We start from the raw sequence: 15,796 nt of genomic DNA, 5'->3' as shown, positions 1-15,796 counted from the left end.
ATTTAACTGCAAACATCTTTCTTGTACGTGTACAGCAGGATTTTGTGTTAAATATTACTTACCTTTGCTGGCCATTGTAATGTTGTCCTTTAATCATTTATGTGTTCTTGTTTCAAGAACATCTCTGAATTTATACTAATATATATGTAGTATGTATGCATATATGCACACACATGTGTGTGTGTGTGTATGTATATATAGTACTATCTAAACTGGTATAGATGTATTTACAAAAAACATACACTTCATGCTTCCTTGTGAAAACACAGTATTTTAATAATACAGGCCTAATGTTTGAGAACTATACTAAGTGTGAGCCTCTAACATTGTGCGCAAACAAATGTTTATTACTTAATTCACTCATGTTTATCACCATTTAAATAGGTTTCATACAAGGCCTACTTACTGCCATCAATATGTTGTGTGTACTCCTGCAATATAAAAAAAAAAAAAAAATACAAATATATATATATATATATATATATATATATATATATATATATATATATATATATATATATTTATGAGAGAGATATATTTATATATATATATATAGAGACACACGTATTTAAACTCATGCAGACAGGGAGTTAACCAGAGTTTCAAATACACACAGAAATGTATGTGGGAAAAAAACCTTTCATTTTGCAGGTGTGTGTATTTACTGATATGGCTGTCTAAGCACTATTTTCACACAGTGCTCTTTGTTATTTTTCAAGAAAACTCTATGTTACTGAATTAAAAGTGTAGGAATGTTTTCAGAAACGAGATAAAAAAAGGATACATGTTTGTCCCACATGCGGCTATCACAAACCACAAATTTTCAAGCAATTAAAACTACAAATCCAATTGGCGTTTGAAATAAGGAGTTACAGTTTATAGTTTTCTTGACCTTGAAAAGGAAACACAGCAATTTGTTAGCCATTGAGCAGTTTCATTTTGATGAGCAAAGAACAGATACCTGCACACATCTTTTTCGCTAATTTGCAATGGCTGAAGAATTCGTGAAAAATATGAATCCGAATTTAGGCTATAAATACATGGTGTCAGAAGCTATTTTGAGAACAAGCGGACACCAAGCGAGCACACGCCAAATCTATGATTTGATTCGAGCAAAATATCCTTATTACCAAGACCGTCGGCATGCGCGCAATTTTAATTCATCAATAAGATTCACTTTATCAACTAATGACTTTTTTGAACGTGTGCAGGATAAGCTAGAAGACAACTATGGTTTCTGGAAGATTGCCAAAGAAAAACATTTCACCGTGAAAGAGGGCACATATATTGTGGTTAAAGGCATATTTATTCCTAATGCCAATAGCAATGGATCCGCTACTACTGTTCCGTGTGAATCGATACCTGCTGCAATATCTGCACCCTCCATTCCTGAAACCCACATTGTACAACAACAAAACTACTATGATTATGTACCAAGCCTTTCAGCTGAAAATGCATTGGAATGGGTACCCGAAGAAATGAACCTACCTCCCGACCAATTGTTTGAAGAAAGCAGTGGCGATTCCTATGAGCGCTTCATGGAGGAGATGTGTGTCATACTGGATTCAGCGGGTGGGTCAAGCGTGGATGAAAAAGCCTTGCATTTCTGGAGCGACCAGTTGCAGCCAGACGAAGAGTTAATTCTAGAAGAATGGTAAATATAACAACCGTTATGAGTTGACTCTGCGTTTAAATGTTTTTTTTTGTAACCACCATTTTCCCTTTCAATGCGTGGATACAGCGTAACATTGCAGACTGCATAACATGTAGCGATCACAAAGAAATTGTTTCCGAATACAATATAGTAGAACCTGAAAGAGTAGTACACATTGCTGACGGAATAAATATACATACTTTCCTATCCCTTTAAACATATTAGCAACATTTTACCATAACTCTAACACATACCTGTTTTGTTATCATGCTACATCTACAACATTTAAAAGCGGGTCCACCACGTATGACGTGGGACCCTTGTCATGGCCCAAGGCGTCCTTAAAAAGGATTACGGATGTAAGTCCCGCCCCCAAGCGACGTGCGCGCCTCAAAGCCTATTGGCTGTGTTGTTTTGTTATAGTAACGGTAACTGCAGTGTGTCATGTGTGCGGCTCAGTGTTTGTAGGCGTCAACTGGGCGTTAGCCGAATGTTAATTGAGTGGGAGGAGTGTTAGCGTGCGTTTCACGCTGGTTTAACATGACGTCACACGTATTGCATTTGCGCATTGTGTTATCGGCCGTCCTTTCTGTCCAAACACGTCTGTTTAAAAAGAATACAGATGTACTCGTTTAGAACGAATGTAGTTTCGTATTCATTGTATTTGAAATAAAGATTTTATGTTTAATGGTATTTTCAAGATGTATTGAACGCACAACGTACGCTTTGTTTTGCGCATGCGCTAACAGTTAGTGCAGCCAAGCGTGAAGTGCGTGCGCACACTAAGATGTGCGCGCACATTTTTCAGTATACAGGCAACGTTCACATCATATACATAGTTATGCCTGCTACAAATTTAAAGAAACATTACATACTGATGTACACTTGTACTTCTAACATATAAGTGAGTGACGTGTGTATGTACACAATCATATAGAGCTGTGTAATGCGTTGTCACGGATACATATATAGTAAGGTGCCATATTTGACCATCATGTGTTTGCTGTATTTCAGAGATGTCGGGGAAGATACAATCGGATCAATGTATGATTTCAGAAGAGTCTACCTTTATATGAGATGATTGTGAGGAGGAGCCACCGACTACTATACTACATATGGAACTAATTTTATATTGCTTGCAGCGCTTATTAACAAACAATTAAAAATGTGATACCCTTATGCCTATATTGCATAAGCACTTAATTAACATAATGATGTTGCAAAATAGTGCCTCATGAATTTTTATTGAGTGTTCTTTAATGACTACTATCATTTTATGGCATGGTGTGTTTTATATATAACAACCATTCCCACTCTGCTAACACATTTGTGAATTCTATTGTGTAATGGAACGTATGACTGTCGAAACTATGTAATAATAATAATAATAATAATAATTATAATATGAGCATGTTCATGTATAGCGCTGCTAGTTGTACACAGCGCTTTACAGACACATTTTTCAGGCTGAGGTCCCTGGCCCGTGGAACTTACAATTTATTTTTTGCCGCCTGAGGCACAGGGAGATAAAGTGACTTGCCCAAGGTCACAAGGAGCCGACACCGGGAATTGAACCAGACTCCCCTGCTTCAAACTCTCAGTGCCAGTGTGTGTCTTTACTCACTGAGCCACTCCTTCTCCCAATGTAAAGGACACTTACAACCAACTAGCCATTTCTTGTTAAAAATCTCTTGTTACATGGGTATGTTGATAAAATGGTTTGGGACTGTAGCAAATAATGTTATTGGCCAGATGTTGTGGTCCCCTACAATGCATGATGTTCTGAATATGACATCAACATCATGTAATGAAGTACGTTTCTGTGTATATTTCATTAACCTAACTAACTATAGTTTACTGTGTTTATTAAACGTTCTAAAAATACATAGTATAGTCAATATGATGATATAAGCTACCATAATAAAGCTGGTGTTATCATTTGTCGGTGTTATACATGGATCCTACACAAATTGATACAGACACAAACAGTTGTCTTAAAATGTGTGTCTATGCTACTGTGCACGTGATTGACGTTACAATTGTGAGAATACTTGATAATTATTATCATGATAATGATGAAGTGACGTGATTTATATTGCAAAAATATTACCAACATTGTCATATTGGTAAATTAGAAATGCTAAATGACAGTAACATTTGCAACAAAATTGTGTTTTCTGTTAACAGTTTTACACTTGGTACATGTAGGACACATCCACACACGTGTGACTTATACATACACATGTCACAAATGTAAATTAATGTTGACTATTAATTCCTAGAATTAAAAAACACCTACATTGCTAAATATAAGATGTAGTACGCATTGTTGTGATTACAGGCATTCATGCATGTAGTGTTATGATCAGTCAATTTCATCCGTGATGAATGAGCTCCCGTAAGTAAACAAATAAGTACAGTTCTCCCCTTGTCTCCAAACACATCTATATTACATTAATGGAATTTATAAGGAAACATACATAAAATGTGATGAAATGTGAGTAATCATTTTCTAATACAATGCACATGAAAGCTCAAGAGTAGCTAAATGCATATACATGATACAGAAAGTACATGTATGTTACATTTGTGTTAAAACCAATATGTTGGGTTTTTACTTCAAATAATTATAGGAAGATTGAGGTAGGCACATCTTATGAGAGATGTCAGCAAATATACATACCATGATCAGTCATACTGGAGATATACCTATAATGCAAAGGAACAATATATAAATTGCAAACATTGACATGCCATCTTCAGTACCGTAAACAACACAGCAAAGTGTGTATTTGGTGTTAAATGTGCAACACCATGTATATTTAATCACATTCCAAATGTAAATCAGCCTGGTGTACACATCATATGGATGTACATGTTACACTGCACCAATAACATTGTATGTAAGCATACTAGAAGCATGAATGAGTATGGGCATAATATGTGTATTGTGTTAGCATAAGGAACAACACAATGCTAAAATATTAGTGCTTTGTTACCCCATTTGTATTCACATACACACAACAAAAGTACAATTGAAGAGGGATTATATAACCTGTGCAACAATAACATACCAGTGCCACATCCCTTTGTGCACACAGCAGAGAAAAGAAAGGTGTGCAACCCATATTCATCTGTGTCCTACCAGAAGGGTATATAAAAAAACATTATTGTTAAGATAACATAATGTAAGTATAAAAGTAGAACTTGGAACATATATGTTTTTACTTACAAGAAAAAAATGAATTGATGAGATTCTGGCGTGTCTGGCCACCACTGGCTGTTTGTTCATTTTCAGCAGCTACATGGGTGGAATGCTCGTCTACCAAAGGCTCAGCTAGGTCTGATTGTACATTGTGCCTGAGTGCAACATTGTGCAAAATGCAACAGGCAAGGATAATATCAGACACTTTTTGAGGCTTGTATAGAAGAGCCCCACCAGTTCTGTCCAGACACCTAAATCTGGTCTTGAGTAGGCCAAATGTCCTCTCTATAACAGATCTTGTAGATATATGGGCTGCATTGTACCTGTCCTCTGCTTCAGTTTGAGGGTTTAGCACCGGAGTCAAGAGCCACGGCCTAATTCCGTATCCTGAGTCACCTATAATGAATGGAGCACACATAAGCTGACATTAGTGATCAAATTGTACAATGCCAACATTCCTAAATAAAAATGTGTTTTGTGTTATAACATGTAAATGTGTACTCACCCAGCAGCCAACCATGTTCAAAATGTCCCTCTTCGAACGCATGGAAGACTGAAGAGTTCCTCAGGATAGAGGAATCGTGACTGGAACCAGGGAATTTGGGTACCACATGCATTATCCTCATCGTCGCATCACATACCACCTGTACATTGAGTGAATGGTAGTGCTTACGATTGCGGTACACATGCTCACTCTGACTAGGTGCAATCAAAGCAACATGTGTGCAATCGATTGCACCCAGCACACATGGTATCCCTGCTATATTATAAAAGCCAGTCCTGACTTCCAGCCACTCTGTCGCCTCTGTAGGAAAATGAATATAATTCCTAGCGCGGCTATTGAGTGCATAGAGAAACTGGGTCAAGGCCCGCGAGAATGTAGATTGCGAGACCCCACCCACTATGCCCACAGTTGTCTGGTATGACGCGGAAGCAAGATAATGTAATGAGCACAGCATTTTAACAAGCCCAGGGACTGCACGACCTCTGGCTGTGAAAAAATCTAAATCTCCCCTTATCTCCTGATAAAGAGATAAGATTGCTGCTGAACTCAAACGATAGCGACTTACAATCTCCTCCTCACTCATCCCATCTAACAGGGTTCTCTCCCTGTACAGACGCGGACGAGGCACAACTTGTCTCCTCTGTCTTCTCCTCTGATCTCCTGTCCCTCTACCTGTCCCTCGGCCTGTCCCTCTCCCTGTCCCTGTCGTATCCGCGTGACTGTCCCTGTCACTGTCCCTCGGTGTGTCCCTCCCTTGCCCTATATGATTCTCTTGATCATCAAGCATGTCATAGAAAAGAATGTTCCTCCGTCTCCTAAACAATCTCAACATTTTGAAATGAGTAGCTGTGAATGAGCAGGTAATGGGCGTCCTTTAAATAGGTATGTGATGATGTCAGGTGACATAGTAAAATGCAAGGTGTTACATTAACATAATAAAGTACTTCTGTGGCAAGCTGTGTGCAGTTGTTGTTATAAGTATTTGTTGTGTGTATTCTGCAGGGAATGATGATATTTGCCAATGATGTGACGTGAAGCTTTGCACAAACATTGCTTGCAAATAAATAGTTGCATGTGCAATGCATGTAAAACTTCTGAACGCAACAGTCAGTCATGTAATTAGACAAAAAGGCTGAGATTGACGTGGGAAAAGTTGTGTGTAACATGTGTAATTAGGCATGTTATTTTGACATGTTGACAACAATGAATAGTCGTGTGCATATGCATGCATTTCTGTAATGAGGATAGTTGCTATAGAATGAGTTTACAATGTGTCCCAATGCTGAATTACTGTACATGTGTGTATAAGTTAGGTTGAAGTGCTTGTAATGCTACGGTTACAATGTAAACATGCAATGTGATTGAGCGTCCAATAAGTGACGTCATGAAAATAGGGAGGACCCAAAAGTATATGTAAACATGAGAATACAGATGTACATGAACGTTTAAAGATGCGTGACACATTACAAGCATTGTGTAATGTAAAGGAACATGAATATACTGTGTATGTGTGACATGTGTGACATGTGTAACATCATGTAAATAATTGTCGCTCAGTTCATAAAAATGTGTGATATGATGTGAGGTTCTCCTTTAAGAGTTGAGTATAGTATTTTCCCTTGCCACATCATCACATGATGAGTAATGTGACCCGCAAATGCTGAAAACATGTAAAAGTATAATGTTATGCAAATAATACACGTCAGCTGTGACACAATGCAGGGAATGCCCCCACACTGTAATGCAAATGACGTTTGTATTGTGAGCAATGAAACGTAAACAGTACTATACTGTTATACGTCCCCGCTCCATTGACTCCATTGATGTACAGAAGATTTTTTTTTTCACAGTGCCGTTCCGGCAGCCTTAGCGATCGTTCTCCCCTCCAAACTGCCAACTTTAGTTGGCGGGAGAAATTGGCCATAACATCTCAATTTCGTAGTGCCGATCAGCCCCGATAAGCTGTTTTTTTTTGTTGAATCCAGCCGATTTAAAAAAGTGGCGATCAGTGGCGAAAACAGGCTTATCGGCAGCCGACTGGCCATAACAAAATAATCGGCTCCGAAACATGGCGATATCAAGCACTTATCGGCGCTTACTGAATCTCAAACCCAATTTTGGCTATAAAATGGCGATAATTCCCTTATCAACGCTTACTGCATGAGGCCCTTGGTCTCCAACATCTGATCTTCTTCACTAGAGAAGAAGACAACAAACTGATGTCAGGAAATGTCCCCTGGGGAGTCAGGGGGCAAATATTTCCCACAGATTTAACCCATTCACTGCCACAGGGGCAAGTAAAGAACTGCAGACAGAGATATAATAACACACACACAGAGATATAATAACACGCAGAGATATATAATATCATGCAGAGAGATATAATAACACGCAGAGATATATAATAACACACATTGAGACATAATAACATACAGAAACATATAATATCACACAGAGAGATATAATAATACACATTGAGACATAATAACATACAGAAACATTTAATATCACACAGAGAGATATAATAACACACCGAGAGATATAATAACACACAGAGAGATATAATAACACGCAGAGAGATATAATAACATGCAGAGAGATATAATAACATGCAGAGAGATATAATAACACGCAGAGAGATATAATAACAGACAGAGAGATATAATAACAGGCAGAGAGATATAATAACAGGCAGAGAGATATAATAACACGCAGAGAGATATAATAACACGCAGAGAGATATAATAACACGTAGAGAGATATAATAACATGCAGAGAGATATAATAACACAGAGAGATATAATAACACGCAGAGAAATATAATAACACGCAGAGAGATATAATAACATGCAGAGAGATATAATAACACAGAGAGATATAATAACACGCAGAGAGATATTATAACACGCAGAAAGATATAATAACACGCAGAGAGATATAATAACAGACAGAGAGATATAAAAACAGGCAGAGAGATATAATAACAGACAGAGAGATATAATAACAGGCAGAGAGATATAATAACACGCAGAGAGATATAATAACACGCAGAGAGATATAATAACGCACAGAGATATAATAACACACAGAGAGATATAATAACACAGAGAGATATAATAACATGCAGAGAGATATAATAACACGCAGAGAGATGTAATAACAGGCAGAGATATATAATAACACGCAGAGAGATATAATAACACGCAGAGAGATGTAATAACAGGCAGAGATATATAATAACACGCAGAGAGATATAATAACACGCAGAGAGATATAATAACACGCAGAGAGATATAATAACACGCAGAGAGATATAATAACACGCAGAGAGATATTATAACACGCAGAAAGATATAATAACACACAGAGAGATATAATAACAGACAGAGAGATATAAAAACAGGCAGAGAGATATAATAACAGACAGAGAGATATAATAACAGGCAGAGAGATATAATAACACGCAGAGAGATATAATAACACGCAGAGAGATATAATAACGCACAGAGATATAATAACACACAGAGAGATATAATAACACGCAGAGAGATATAATAACACGCAGAGAGATATAATAACAAGCAGAGAGATATAATAACATGCAGAGAGATAATAACACACAGAGAGATATAATAACACAGAGAGATATAATAACATGCAGAGAGATATAATAACATGCAGAGAGATATAATAACGCACAGAGAGATATAATAACACACAGAGAGATGTAATAACAGGCAGAGATATATAATAACACGCAGAGAGATATAATAACACGCAGAGAGATATAATAACACGCAGAGAGATGTAATAACAGGCAGAGATATATAATAATACACACAGAGATATAATAACACGCAGAGAGATATAATAACACGCAGAGAGATGTAATAACAGGCAGAGATATATAATAACATGCAGAGAGACACAAATTTACTGATACACATAACCTAACACAGACACACTAATATATACAATGCTACACACTGAATTACACATGTACACAAATACACACAAGCAACCCAAATACACATGCTTATATACTGTTATATATACTGCTGGCATTGGAAGTCTGGACATTTTTGCTTAAATACTGTAATTGCTACAAACACGGTCACTGGTTTGTTATAATCAGATTTCCTAGAAATAGTTTAACCCAGTGTTTCCCAATCTGTGTGCCCCGGCGCCCTGGTGCGCCGTGGCTTGCCTAGAGGGGCGCTGCGATTTGCCTCCCCACCATCCCTCTGATCATCCCTCCCCACCATCACTGCTTCATGCCGGCCGGGCCGCAGGGGACTGGCTGCAGGTCAGAGTGTGCCTGAGAGAGTGAGAGAGAGTGTGTCTGAGAGAATGAGAGAGTGTGTGTCTGAGAGAGTGTGTGTCTGAGAGAGTGAGAGAGAGTGTCTGTCTGAGAGAGTGAGTGAGTGTCTGTCTGAGAGAGTGAGTGAGTGTCTGTCTGAGAAAGTGTCTGTCTGTGAGAGTGTCTGTCTGTCTGTGAGAGTGTCTGTCTGTCTGTGAAAGTGTCTGTCTGTCTGTGAGAGTGAGTGTCTGTCTGTGAGAGAGAGTGTCTGTCTGTGAGAGAGAGTGTCTGTCTGTGAGAGAGAGTGTCTGTCTGTGAGAGAGAGTGCCTGTCTGTGAGAGAGAGTGTCTGTCTGTCTGTGAGAGAGAGTGTCTGTCTGTGAGAGAGTGTCTGTCTGTGAGAGAGAGTGTCTGTCTGTCTGTTAGAGTGTCTGTCTGTCTGTGAGTGTGTGTGTGTGTGTCTGTGTCTGACAGAGTGAGTGTGTGTGTGTGTCTGAGAGAGAGAGTGAGGTCACAGAGAGAGAGTGAGGTCAGAGAGAGAGAGTGAGGTCAGAGAGAGAGAGAGAGTGAGGTCAGAGAGAGAGTGAGGTCAGAGAGAGAGTGAGGTCAGAGAGAGAGTGAGGTCAGAGAGAGATTGAGGTCAGAGAGAGAGTGAGGTCAGAGCGAGAGTGAGGTCAGAGCGAGAGTGAGGTCAGAGAGAGAGTGAGGTCAGAGAGAGAGTGAGGTCAGAGAGAGAGAGAGAGTGAGGTCAGAGAGAGAGAGAGTGAGGTCTGAGAGAGAGAGTGAGGTCTGAGAGAGAGAGAGAGAGAGTGAGGTCTGAGAGAGAGAGAGCGAGGTCTGAGAGAGAGAGAGAGTGAGGTCTGAGAGAGAGAGAGAGTGAGGTCTGAGAGAGAGAGTGAGGTCTGAGAGAGAGAGTGAGGTCTGAGAGAGAGTGAGGCCTGAGAGAGAGAGAGTGGGGTCTGAGAGAGAGAGAGAGTGAGGTCTGAGAGAGAGAGTGAGGTCTGAGAGAGAGAGTGATGTCTGAGAGAGAGAGAGTGAGGTCTGAGAGAGAGAGAGAGTGAGGTCTGAGAGAGAGTGAGGCCTGAGAGAGAGAGAGAGTGATGTCTGAGAGAGAGAGTGAGGTCTGTGAGAGAGAGGGAGGTCTGAGAGAGAGAGAGTGAGGTCTGAGAGAGAGAGAGAGTGAGGTCTGAGAGAGAGAGTGAGGTCTGAGAGAGAGAGAGAGAGAGGTCTGAGAGAGAGAGTGAGGTCAGAGAAAGAGAGTGTGAGGTCAGAGAGAGTGAGAGTGTGTGAGAGTGTCTGAGAGTGTCTGAGAGAGACTGCAACTGTTAGGTATGTATATACACCTATGTTTTTACTTTGAGCGCCGCGTAAAAATCCTGATCGCCTTGGGGAGCCTTGAACCGAAAAAGTTTGGGAACCACTGCTTAGTGCATAACCAACATAACATTACTATGCAGACACAGCATGTATATAATCACCATATGTATCACTGAGTGTGACTTGGTATCAGTCCCGTATCACCTTAGTCCATGGTGTACCACTGTGCCAGGGCACTTAACCTCTTAGTGTCCACCAGCTAGAAAGTCAGTGTGAGTGTGAGGGACAGCGCTTCCCTGTGTTGGGGCCCGTTGGAGCACTTTAATATACTACCTCCCTGGTTATGGTCCTAACCAGGAGAATCCTTGATGACTCTGCAACACCACCCCGTGATCCCACGCCGCACAGCGCTGCTCTCTGCAGAAATGTATACACACACTGACTCCACAGGGGAGGGATCCCCAGCCGGATGATCCCCTTTGCACTGTCTCTGCTATGGAGCCAGATACTCTTACAGCTCTCAGGCTGCACTGGTAATCAGGCAATGTCCTGCAGCATAATCTCTCTCAGGCTATATGAAAGGGCCCCTGCATTAAGGCCTTCCCTATAGCAAGCACTCTCAGCACCTCTACAGTGACTCAGGGGACTGACTGGGCCTAGTCCTTGGAGCACTGCTCCGTGGACAACCTGCAACTCCAGGCTCCTGGTCTTCACTGACCGCTTCCTCTCCCAGCAGACAATAGTCCTTCCCGCTCCTTTGGCAGAATCCTGCAGCCTTACTGGCTCCCTGGTATCATGTGGTGTCACTGCCCCTGAGCATCATGGGGATTGTAGTCGCACCTGCAGTCTTTAGCATAGGCAACCCTGTGCTCACCCTCCAATGGCCGCCGCTCCGCACCTCCCGCTATTGCAACTCCTGTAATGGCCGCTCTGGGTCTGCCCTGTGCAGGCGCAACCTCTCAGGCACTCTGCCTCTCCTCGCTGCTTCCGCGCATGCGCGACCCAAAATTCGTGCGCGCGCCCGCCCAACATGGTGGCGCCATGCTGCGGGAGACGCCGGAATCTATCGCCCTGCCTGCACTCTGAAGGTAGGGGGGGGGAAACCAGAACACGGGGAGCCCGATGGGTGTACCTGGCTACATCACATAGCTGGGATGCCATGTGTGATGGGTGCAAGCGATTGCACCCATCTTGCTTTGATCCCGTCTAGTCAGAGTGAGCATGCTTACCGGAACCGCAACCACTACCATTCCCTCAATGGTGGTATGCGATGCCACAATGAAGATTATGAATGTGGTAGCCAGATTCTCTGGTTCCAGCCACGATTCCTCTATCCTGAGAAACTCATCAGTCTTTCATGTTTTCGATACAGGGTATTTTGGCCAGGGTTGGCTGGTGGGTGAGTACATATTATTAAGTGTATAGCTATGAAGTTGTCAAATGACCTTTGTTTCATGTATATGAACTTTACATGTAGCATTATTTTGAATATGACAGTGTCTCATTTACTCACATCTAGAGAAACACTTACATTTCATATTCAATTTTAACAAACCATTGTTACTAACACTATTTTTGATGTATTGTGTATTTGGATATTATATACAGATACACACACAAAAAAACACATTTAACATGAAATTCACCTGTTATGTGAAACATGAGTAGCCATATTAACATCCAACAACGCTATAATTTAATAATGGCATTTCTTTGTGACTATACTATGGATATGTAATTTTACATGCAAAAATGACATCATACTGATTTCTATAGATATGTGCATGTTTGCTGAACCTCTCATATATGTATAAACACATGACATGTCATATGTCATTTAACATGTGTCATAAAAGTAAGAAATACTTTTCTTTACTAAGGTTTCTACATGGTATAATGTGTCTCAATATTTTTCAACACTGTATTATAGGTGACTCAGGATACGGGATTAGGCTGTAGCTCTTAACCCCAGTGCTTAACCCTCAATCACCTGCAGAGGAGCGATATAATGTTGCACACATATCTACTAGGTCTGTTATTGAGCGGACATTTGCCCTGTTAAAAAACTCGGTTCAGGTGTTTAGATAAATGTGGCGGTGCACTACAGTACAAGCCTGAGAAGGTGTCTGACATAGTCATTTGAGCTGCATTCTGCACAATCTAGCACTGCGTCATAATCTTCAAGGCGACATATGGGAGGGGCTGGAGGAGGACCCACCTGTCCATGCTGCAGGTGACAATGAGCAGACAGCCAGTGGGGTGGAGACACGGCAGAATGTGATCAACACCTATTTCTCAGGTAAGCAAGAAGGTATATCTTAATAGGAATATATACAGTCCTTAATGTTTATTACAATGACGTGTAAAATTCTTATTAATAATAATAATAGCATGTTCTTGTATAACGCTGCTAGTTGAACGCAACGCTTTACAGAGACATTTTGCAGGCACAGGTCCCTGTCCAGTGGAGCTTACAATCTATGTTTTTGGTGCCTGAGGCACAGAGAGATAAAGTGACTTGACCAAGGTCAGAAGGAGCCGACACCAGGAATTGAACCAGGGTCCCCTGCTTCAAACTCTCAGTGTCAGTCAGTGTCATTACTCACTGAGCCACTCCCTCTCCCATTATTATCATAGGATAGTGATGCATCTCCTCCCATCTTTGTTGTTTTTACAACTCCATCTGACTATGGTATGTGAATCAGCAACACATTGGATACAAATCTATACTATAATTCTAAGTTGGATTCCGTCTGTTTGTTTGTTTGTATGTCAAAAGCATCGAAATCTCACAAACGGCACCACGTAGCACAACAAAACTTTCACTGTACATTCTGCTGCGGATTTGTAGGTCAACGCAAATATTTTGAGCTTCTGATGTCACTCACCTCCCAAATTATGGACATTCTAAGTTTCACTCGGCTGTCCAGCAAATCTGTTACAGCAGAAGCAGGGGGCGGAGGGCGTGGCTACTAAGGGAAGGGGCGTGTCCTTGCCTGGTTCGGGCTGTGTGTGTGTGTGTCAGTGATTCTCAACCGTGGCCCTGCGGAACCCTGGATCTCCATGTAGCAGTCCTAGGGGTTCCGCCTGGCCGCCCGCACTCACTGCTGCACCTGGCTCTACCCCCTCCGCTCCCCTCCTCCCCCTCCTCTCTCCTAGGAGCGCGTGTGCAGTCCTAGCTGTCTCAAGCATCCTGCTGCCTGAGGTATGGGATGGGAGATCGTGGCCTGTGAGCTACGAGGGGGTGCAGAGGGGGATCCATGATGTCGGCGGAGACCTGCTGCTTCTTCTGTAATCTTTGCCTGTGAGCTACGGGAGCCGGGGAGGGCGGAGAAGCTGCTTCTTCTGTAAACGTTCTGTGTGTGTGTATGACAGTGTGTGTGTGTGTGTGTGACCGTGGGGGGTGATGTGAGATGCAGGGGGGTGATGTGAGATACAGGGGGGTTATGTTTAAACCAAAATCATTACAAAATATATACACATTGTTTATTCAAAAGTATGAGTTAGTTATTATTTATTACCCCTACTGCTTTACACGTATATTTTATGATTTACCCCTGTCGAAAATGTGTCATCCAGATAGGGGTTCCCCGAAATTTAACGAAATACTTAAAGTGGGGCGGGGGGGGGGAATATGTGCCGGAAGCGGGGGGAGATGTACCAACAGGGGGGGGGGGGGCGGGGAGATGTGCCAGCAGCGAGGGGAGATGTGCCACCAGCAGGGGGAGGGGAGGGGGGCGGGGACATGTTCTGGCAGCAGGGGGAGACACACACAGACAGACACACACACAGAGACAAATCTCACCCCGCACTACATCCAGCAGCAGGAGGCGGGGTGAGGGGGGGCCCTGGGAGATGTGCCGGCAACAGGGGGGAAAGGGGGGCGGGGACATGTATTCAATATTACATTCCCAGGGCACATAAGCTAGTAGGTCATAAATGCTGTATTGTGTCTGCCTTTATTGTTGAAGAGCATGATCAACAGGGCCATACCCCGAGACAGGTATTGTTATAGTATTTTTGAGCCTTAAATAATTAACATATATTTTATTTAAAACACTTTGTTACTCTATTTTGTCCCTGCTCGTGGCTGGATGTTTGGGGTGGTGGACAGTGTGTTTTGGGTGGTGTACATTGTTATGTACTACATTCGATAACGTGTCACTATGAGCACTTTACACACTCAACTCATGCACATGCGCGATGGGAACTGTAAATGCCTATCTTTAAAAACAAATACGATTTTATTAAATGCATCATTGTATTTTATGTCTTTATTTATATAGCGCCATAAATGTACATAGCGCTTCACAGTAGTAATACATGTCATATAAATAACAAATAATATAAATCAGGTCATGGGAATAAGTGCTTCAGACATAAAAGTAACATTAAGGAAGAGGAGTCCCTGCTCCGAGGAGCTTACAGTCTAATTGGTAGGTAGGGAGAACGTACAGAGAAAGTAGGAGGGAGTTCTGGTAAGTGCATCTGCAGGGGGCCAAGCTTTATGTATCGTGTGTCCAGGATTATCCAATTATCATTAGCATCACAATGTGTGTCAGTAGTTGTTCACTGTCTTGATGTTTATTCTTCATTAATACATTCTCACATGTGTATTTTATATTTCCAGATTTGTATCATAATTGCAAAAATGTTGCTTGTAACAAAATGATTTCCTGCTTCAAACAATTAGTATGAAATGTTCATATTTGTTTGAAGATATAACAACAATATGGTATTTTTTGCTTGTAGATTTGTATTATATCAAGTGGTATTATTATTATTATTATTAATAATCAAAATTTAAATATTTGAA

Source organism: Ascaphus truei, chromosome 3, assembly GCF_040206685.1.
Source record: "Ascaphus truei isolate aAscTru1 chromosome 3, aAscTru1.hap1, whole genome shotgun sequence".
Lineage (NCBI taxonomy): Eukaryota > Metazoa > Chordata > Amphibia > Anura > Ascaphidae > Ascaphus > Ascaphus truei.
This window is presented reverse-complemented; position numbering follows the sequence as displayed.